Here is a 7,682-nt window from a genome sequence, read left to right on the forward strand (position 1 = left end):
CCCCCCCCCCCCCCCCCTTTTTCTTTTTCTTTTTTAATTTTCCTCTCTGTTTCTCAGACCTCTCACCCAACTCAGCATTGGCAAGCATAAGCTTAAAGCTTTGGAGATACATTGGAGGTTTCTTTTTTTCTCTAAGTCATGGGAAGATCATGCTGTCACTGTCTGTCTGAGAAGAATTGTATTTCCCTCATCTGTAAGCTGTACAGTTGGAAATAAACTGTCCAAAGAAATTATGCGTTTCTTTTGTTATTTAGTATTGACTGAATATTGAAATTTACTGATGATAACGTGTCAATCTCCAGAAAGACAAGCTTTTTAAAAAGAATATTTATTTATTTAGGTCATCAACCTGCCATTTTAAATATTTGCTCTTCATTAAAAAGCTTATTCAGGTGTAATAACAATGTTACCATGGTGTGAATTTTAAAAAATCGGAGTAGGTTTTAGCAGTGCCATGTACTGCAAATGGTCTTTTAGAACAGTGCATTTTAATTTAAATTTTTAATTTAAAAGATGTTATGCTGGCATTATGATGGACCCACGAAACATGATTTGTGGAAAGGCTGGACATATGTACACACACACACACATATACACACATATTGTTGTCGAACAGATATGCTTTACCTTCTGGGGCATCCTAACACCTTAGGCAAAGTCTTAGAAGTGATTGCATGTCCCTGCAGACTCTGTGGATGAGTGCCACAATGACATAATTCTTTGGGTATGTGTGCAATGCCCCTGCAAAGCATTAATTTACCTGCTGCATTCTCCTCCAATCACTTCCAGCTGAAAGCTGGTGAGTGCCATTACTGCTACTGCTTGCAAGCAGGCAACAACTTAATGGAGATGATTCCCTTTAAGAGGTCTCTGCTGAGTTTTTGGTTGTCAGGGAAGATGATAGTCTCATCCCTCTGGTTAGATAAAATTAAGACTCCTTCTGAATATCTCATTATTGATCAAGTGGCACTTGGAGTCAGCTGGTTATGTTCTTTTTCTGAGAGGCTAGCTGCTTTCCAGAGAGGCTTCTAAGGCTATGGAGAAGCCCTGGTCTATAAGGGGTTTTCCTGAAGTCCTTTTCTTTGGGTAAATCTCAGGTTTTAATAAAACATAAAGGCTGGCTCTAACCATTGTGAAGAAAAAATTCCTGGCATCTTGAAGCAGAAGAAATTAAAGGTGGTGTGAACTGATGTGGACACATCAGCAAAGCATTCACCAAATGCGTATGACAAAGTATAATGGTAAGTGAAACCAGAACTTGGCCCTCAGGCTTAACTTTATTTCCTTGACATCCATGGAGTGGGCAGGCAGATAAATGAGCGAGAATAGAGATACAGCTACACCCTTTCCTCTCCCTGCTTGGTACAAAAGGATGTGGGGAGGGCCTTGATATGGTTTATATACTTATGGCCCAAAATTGCTTTGTTTCTAGGGACTACAGGCTGAGTGCATCATGGTATCTATACTTCAGCTTGACTGATTGTTTCTTACAGAACAGGTCATTTTTGATTGTTATAATTTTCTTAAACTTCTCCCTTTTGAGCAGAAACTGTGCTCATTGTCAGTCACAGACCAGGTTTATTTTTACTGAAAGTTTAATAAGAAATTTTAAAGCCATTTGCAGATTAAAGAAGTGAAAAATACAGTTTTCTTTGCTAAAGAAATATCATTACAAGCGAAGGGCTCTGTGCTTATCCCTGGAGTTAAGTGTGCATATTTCTAATTCAAGAGTGTGAATGCTGCTTGGGTACAGGAGTGTATAATTTGCTGTAATCTTGGCCTGTGCATTTTTTCTTAAACTAGTACTTTACTATTTGGAGCTAGTCCATTTGTCTAAGTCCCTCTCATATTTCTTTCAAGCATACCCATGTAGGAAAATAAGCCTTTCTTAATCTTTAAGGCAATGTCTTTTTTGTTAATTTGTTTCTAGATCATATACAAATGAATTAATTGTGACTACTTGCTCTTGCTAATTGAACTTCTAAGGTATATGTATTGTTTTGGAGTGAAGTTGTGCTTTCAATAAGAAGAAATATGGAATTACACAGGGAGACCAAAAGAAAGTATCCTGAAAGATAAATGTTGAGGTTGGGGTGTTGCCAATGACTCCCCGCACATTTGCCTTCAAGAGCAGAAACTCCACTTGCTGATATGTGAATGTATGAATTGATATATGAGTTTACCAGTTCCCATGTAAAAAAAAAGTCTCTGTAAGCTGCATCTGAAATGGAAATAACCTTTGCCTAGGGACTTGGACTGGACAGACCTCATGTTGAGGTCCTCAGTATTAAAATGAATGCTACAAGCAATAATATTTTATGGCTCTTCACTCCACCCTGATCTCAGTTATGCAATGTTCATAGTTGACACTACCCCTCTGTTTACCATCCTTCCTATAAATATCCACCAGTTTAAATATGACTATGCTAGTATTCTTGTCAGATAAAAATCTGCCCTTCAGTGTTGATTTATATTACAGTTTCACACACCTGAAGAAGCAGGAGAGGTTAGCTGTAGACCGGGACCTACTCAGGCTTCTGGCATGTGGGTGAAATGGGAAACACAATTGGGTTTTGGAGCAGTCACTAGGGGGTTCAGTATGGTAGAAGGACCATTTGCTCCAGTCCTCAAGTATGAGGTAGGAGCACCTTGAAATGCTTTGGGAGTCTTAACTTCCACATCCATTTCATTTCACAGGTCTGCTGTTGCAAGCCTGTGTATGCAAACCCAGCTCATATTTAGTAGGTTCACTTCTGCTGGACTTCTGTTTCCTTGTTGGCTTACAGATTAAAGGTCAGATCCTGGGATGTGCTCCTACTAAATTTCTTAGTTTTTTCCAATTTAAACAACCCCTTGTATGATCATTACATAGTATTACAGTGACTACACATCAGTATAGAAAGACCGACACTTTGATGAGCCCATCTCAGAACATCATGGTGAGACTAAGCACAGCAGGTGCTTCTGAATTCAAGATGACTATTTGGTCAGGCCTGTTGCTTTATTTAGTAGCATTGCTCTTTTGGTCTTGCTAGGGGTGTGTATCACTGCAGACCTAAATGCCATTAACTCTCATTTTCCTTGCTTTTCAACTTACTCTTTTTTTCCCATCATTATATTAAATAGTATGGCTTCAAAGATAAGTGTCATGTGCGTGATTCTAATCGCTGTAGTAAGCAGTTGTTTTTGGAGTGTGTGAGAAGTGGATTTTACAACAATAATTACTTTGAAAATGAGAAATCAGAATACAGTGTATCTTCAGGAAAATATATACTGACAGCAGTACATAGCATGATGCAGACAAGATGGAAATAAAGCATGTTGGTTTCTTGTTATGTGCTATCTGTGCTTTTAGTCTCATTTGTTACCTGTACAGAGATTGCTGATGTAGCAGCATTGTGAATTGTCATATGCCAATGAGGTTTGCTGGGAATAACTTCCCAGAAAATCAGAGGCGGTCATCAGTGCTCTTGAGAAAAAGGGAGACAACTGATTTTCAAGTAACTCTAATATGATTTGAGTAGGATAATGGAGCTGTTTTGAACAGTGGGATTTCCCTGTCTGCACTCCCGGGACAGGGAAACCAGACACCTGGAAGGCCTGCACTGGGTGACGAAATACTTCACTGGTTGAAGTTCTCTGAGTTCAAGTAACATTCCAAAGTGATTGCAGTTCTCTTTCTGTATCTCCATTTCAGCTACTGCCCCTGTGACAATATGAGATAACTCAATTAATACAAAAAGATAAGAGTATATTAGAGTCCTGTGAGGAAGAAGTTCCTAGATTGAGTCCCTAATGCATACAAGGATAATGGTAAGATAAAGCCCTAGTTAATTATATTGAAGAGGCAGGAAGAAACTCACAACTAATTGTGCTGTAGTTAAAAGTATTTCTTTTTCTAAATGAGCACTTAGTACTGATTGTATTCCTGTTATTGTATCAGAGGATCAGGATTACAAGGTCTAGACATTCACTGATATGTAGATGTGTCCTCAAAAAAACATCACTTTGGAAAACTGCAGGTGTTTTGTTTGTGCTGTGGATGTTAACGGTAGTAGGGAAGTCTTGGTTTGCTATAGTGCTTTGTGAGACTGTTGGTGTCAGAGGCAGCAGGATGTGGAAGTACTGGACAACTGCATGACTGCATCAATGCATGCATGTACATGTGCTACGTCTCTTATTCCTTTATATCCTGACACATCTCATCTCTAAGACAAAACCTTTGCTGAACAAATACATCATAGCTGGCCTACGACGGGCAAGACAAAGGAGAAGAGATGCTTTTTCACTGACTCTCTTAGAATGCAAACCATTTATTTGCAGTGGAAGTTGAAAATCCACTGCACTTGCACACAACCAACCATGTGTGTTTCCTGCCCCCCTTCTCCCCCCAACACACACACACACACAAATATGCCATGCACTTGTCTGTGCTGTGCACAGAGTTTCTGCAGCTGGAGATTCACCTCACGAAGGAATGGAGTGGAAGGGCAGGTTTGTCATACCACGAGGTTTCTACAGAAATCCCATCTGTGTAAGCTGCCCTTGGAGATGTGCTGAATCAGTGCCTTCCTCCATCAGGTTGCCTTATTCCCTCATGTTGCAGTAATCAGGGCTACTGATAAAACCCGCGAAAATGAATTAATTTTCCTGTTAAACTCATCCAATTATACTAAAAGCAAATAATGAGAATATGAGGGAAATACAGCTATCTTAGCCTACGTATCACCCAACATCCTGAGTACAGAAGCATCTAAAAGCTGCCTGCTAAGTTGGTTGATATGCCTTTTATTTAGCTTGATGTTAATTTGCTAAACACTGTTTTGGTGTATGTGATTGTAGAACATAAAAATGCAGTAGGTGGTTTATAGGAGATGAGAGCAAAAGAATACTCTGTGCTATGAGCTCTACATACAATGCATATTCTCCAAAGGGATGAAATTTCCCTCGAGCTAATGGGTAAACTGCAAAGTGAGGTACACCAGCAGCTTTACGGTTCGCTTTAACCTGCTCCTCCTACCCGTGCTTTGTGGTGGGTGTACAACTGTTGCAAGTAGGTGGCACAGCTGTTTGCGTTGACTGGCTCAGTACCTTTGGGATACAGACAACATAGTTAACGTTGCAAGATGAAAATGGCATCTATACTTTAATAAACTCATTCTATTTCTTTGTGAGAGAAAAGGGGGAGATGGGGGGGGGAGGAAGTTGCCAGCTTGACTATATCTGTATTAGTGGCACTGCTCAAATCACACGGTAGTGGCTAATGCTTGCAAAATCCTGACTAGCATTTGAAAGGGTAACATCAGTTTATTATTGCCGCAGTAGCTGTTAACTTTATGAAGATTTCCTGTGCACCTGCCTGCTACCACGTCTTTAACATATATGCATATTTATACAACTTAGGCAACATATGTTTGATGATTTTTGTCATTTATATTTACTACAGTATGGATAGCAATTAAAAAATAACCATGTTCACTGTGATGAATTGGTGAAATTCCTGGAGAAGTAGAAAATACATGAAGAATCTAAAGATAGAGAACAAGGTAAAAAGCATGTAAAAATCTAATTTGCCATTCAGAATATAAGAAATGCAGGCATGTGACCGAGGTGCGTGTATGTATGTATATAAAAACACAAAAATGACAGGGAAGAATACACCATTTCACTTCAAGGTAGAACAACAGAATAAATAGTCCAGAGCAGGATATTTTCCTATTTCATCCACCCTTTACAGATACATGGTTGAATTGTGTTGTAGGGGTGATGAAGGAGGGTGACATTTTCTTCAGAGCTGGTGTTCTGTTCCTGAGTTTTGTGTGTTTTGAATGTAAAATGGATGTATTTAATTGCAGATACATGTGCAAAAGCAAATGGTGTGCTAGGACCTGCGTGATGATACAGTCCCATGTCTGACTCATCCTGGCAGCAGTTGGGGCAGGTCCCCTGAACACCAGCTCAGGTGCCAAGACCAGGAAAGGGCTATGGAGAGGAGTTTAAGGAGTCATCCTTTACAAGTAGCCGGTTTAGGGGAAACCTCAGGCTCAAGTCTGTATTTGGTGTGTCTGAGTTAAAAATAGAGGAAGATCCTAGGGAGAGGGTAAGTGTTGGATATTAGCCCACTGAATCTGTGTGGGCACATGCACACCAGCACCCACACTGTGTATGAAAGTGAGATAAGCACACGTGATTTGTACTCAGAATGTAGGTGCCAGCTTTTTTAGAGAGAATTTCTTACCATGTGGCATATTATCATATTTGAGACCTGCTCATCTCTGTAAAAAGACAGAGGATAGTGGGCTGTGCAGAAATGGAGTGAGACGGTGGAAATGCACGTAGTGGAGCTGTGAAAACTGACATGGGAGTGGAAAGGAACCTAGAAAACTTAAGTTGAAGAGGAAAATGGAGAAGACTAAGAAAGCCAGATCTTGTTCTGGAAGTAATATTTACCATGTCAGCATGGTGATTTGCCTAGAATCATTTATTCCACTTCTTAGAAGGACACTCTAAATTAGCCTCAGGGTGCCTTTATTACCCTCTTGTGACATGAAATTAACTGCTGCTGTAGTTTCTCGCAGAGGGTAAAGCAGTCCCAGGTCCAGCCCCATTTACACTCTGCCTGTGCTCAGAAATGCCCCGACTGACATGACTCTGTGCTCCAAGCGACACAGCATTACCCCCAGCAGTGCAATTCAAAGTAAACTAAACTGCACAGCAAACAGTTTACCCACTCCAACAAACAGGAACATTTACTCATTTATTTTCTTACTGTTGCTTACCCCTCTACCAGCAGTTAGTGCATACGAGGCAGCCGCCTGTGCCGCTGGAGCATTCCCTTTTGCAGAGCACTCCTAAAGCAGCTAGTTTCGATGGCATTTGGACCATTTTAAATTAGCAGGGAGGCTCAAACTGGTCTCAGTAGACCACAAGATATGTCACATCACTTGAAACTGGATCTCCTGGTGGTATATCAGCCTGTTCGTCAAGTCAGGTGACAGCATCTTCACACATTGACTTTAATTTGTATTGAATATAAAGCTTGAAGAGTGAGACTTTGTATCAGCTGCTTATTGAATTCCACACTATTTCAACTGTTTTCTCCTCCCTCAGTATTTTAGCAGTTCTATTAAAGAAAAAAAAACCCTGAACAGAATCAGTTTTGGGTTGAAAAGAATTGCCTATGTGCCTTAGGATTGAAAACTCCTAGGCCAGTGTTTAGCCCAATGCAATGCAAACCTGCTGATATATTAAACCCCAAACCGGCATTTATAATAGAAATACAGTAAGCCTTTAACTGTAATGACACTAGCAGGTGTCACCACAATAAAGATAACAGCCTCCCCATGAACAAATATTAGATTAAAGAGATCAATCAATCTGTATCTTAAATCCTAGGCTCAGCGTGATCTCTACCAGTAAAAAAAAAGCTAACTTGTGCTCTGTCTGTGCCTTGTAACAGGTGAAAGACCCTTTGATTGTTCAATTATTTTTGCAATAACTAGAGAAAATAGGCATCTTTCTTCTTTCTTCTGTTGCAGGCTCTTTATGTAAATGGTACAGAAAATGTTCGTGGCCTAAAGACACAAGCACTTATTGATTTTAAACCTTGCGGCAGGCCGTGGCAGTTTTGGTGGTGGGCAGGTGGTGTGAGTCATGGCTCACTGTGCTGCCTCCTCCAGGAA

Source organism: Nestor notabilis, unplaced genomic scaffold (genome assembly GCF_000696875.1).
Source record: "Nestor notabilis isolate BGI_N333 unplaced genomic scaffold, ASM69687v1 scaffold267, whole genome shotgun sequence".
In the NCBI taxonomy this organism is placed as follows: domain Eukaryota; kingdom Metazoa; phylum Chordata; class Aves; order Psittaciformes; family Psittacidae; genus Nestor; species Nestor notabilis.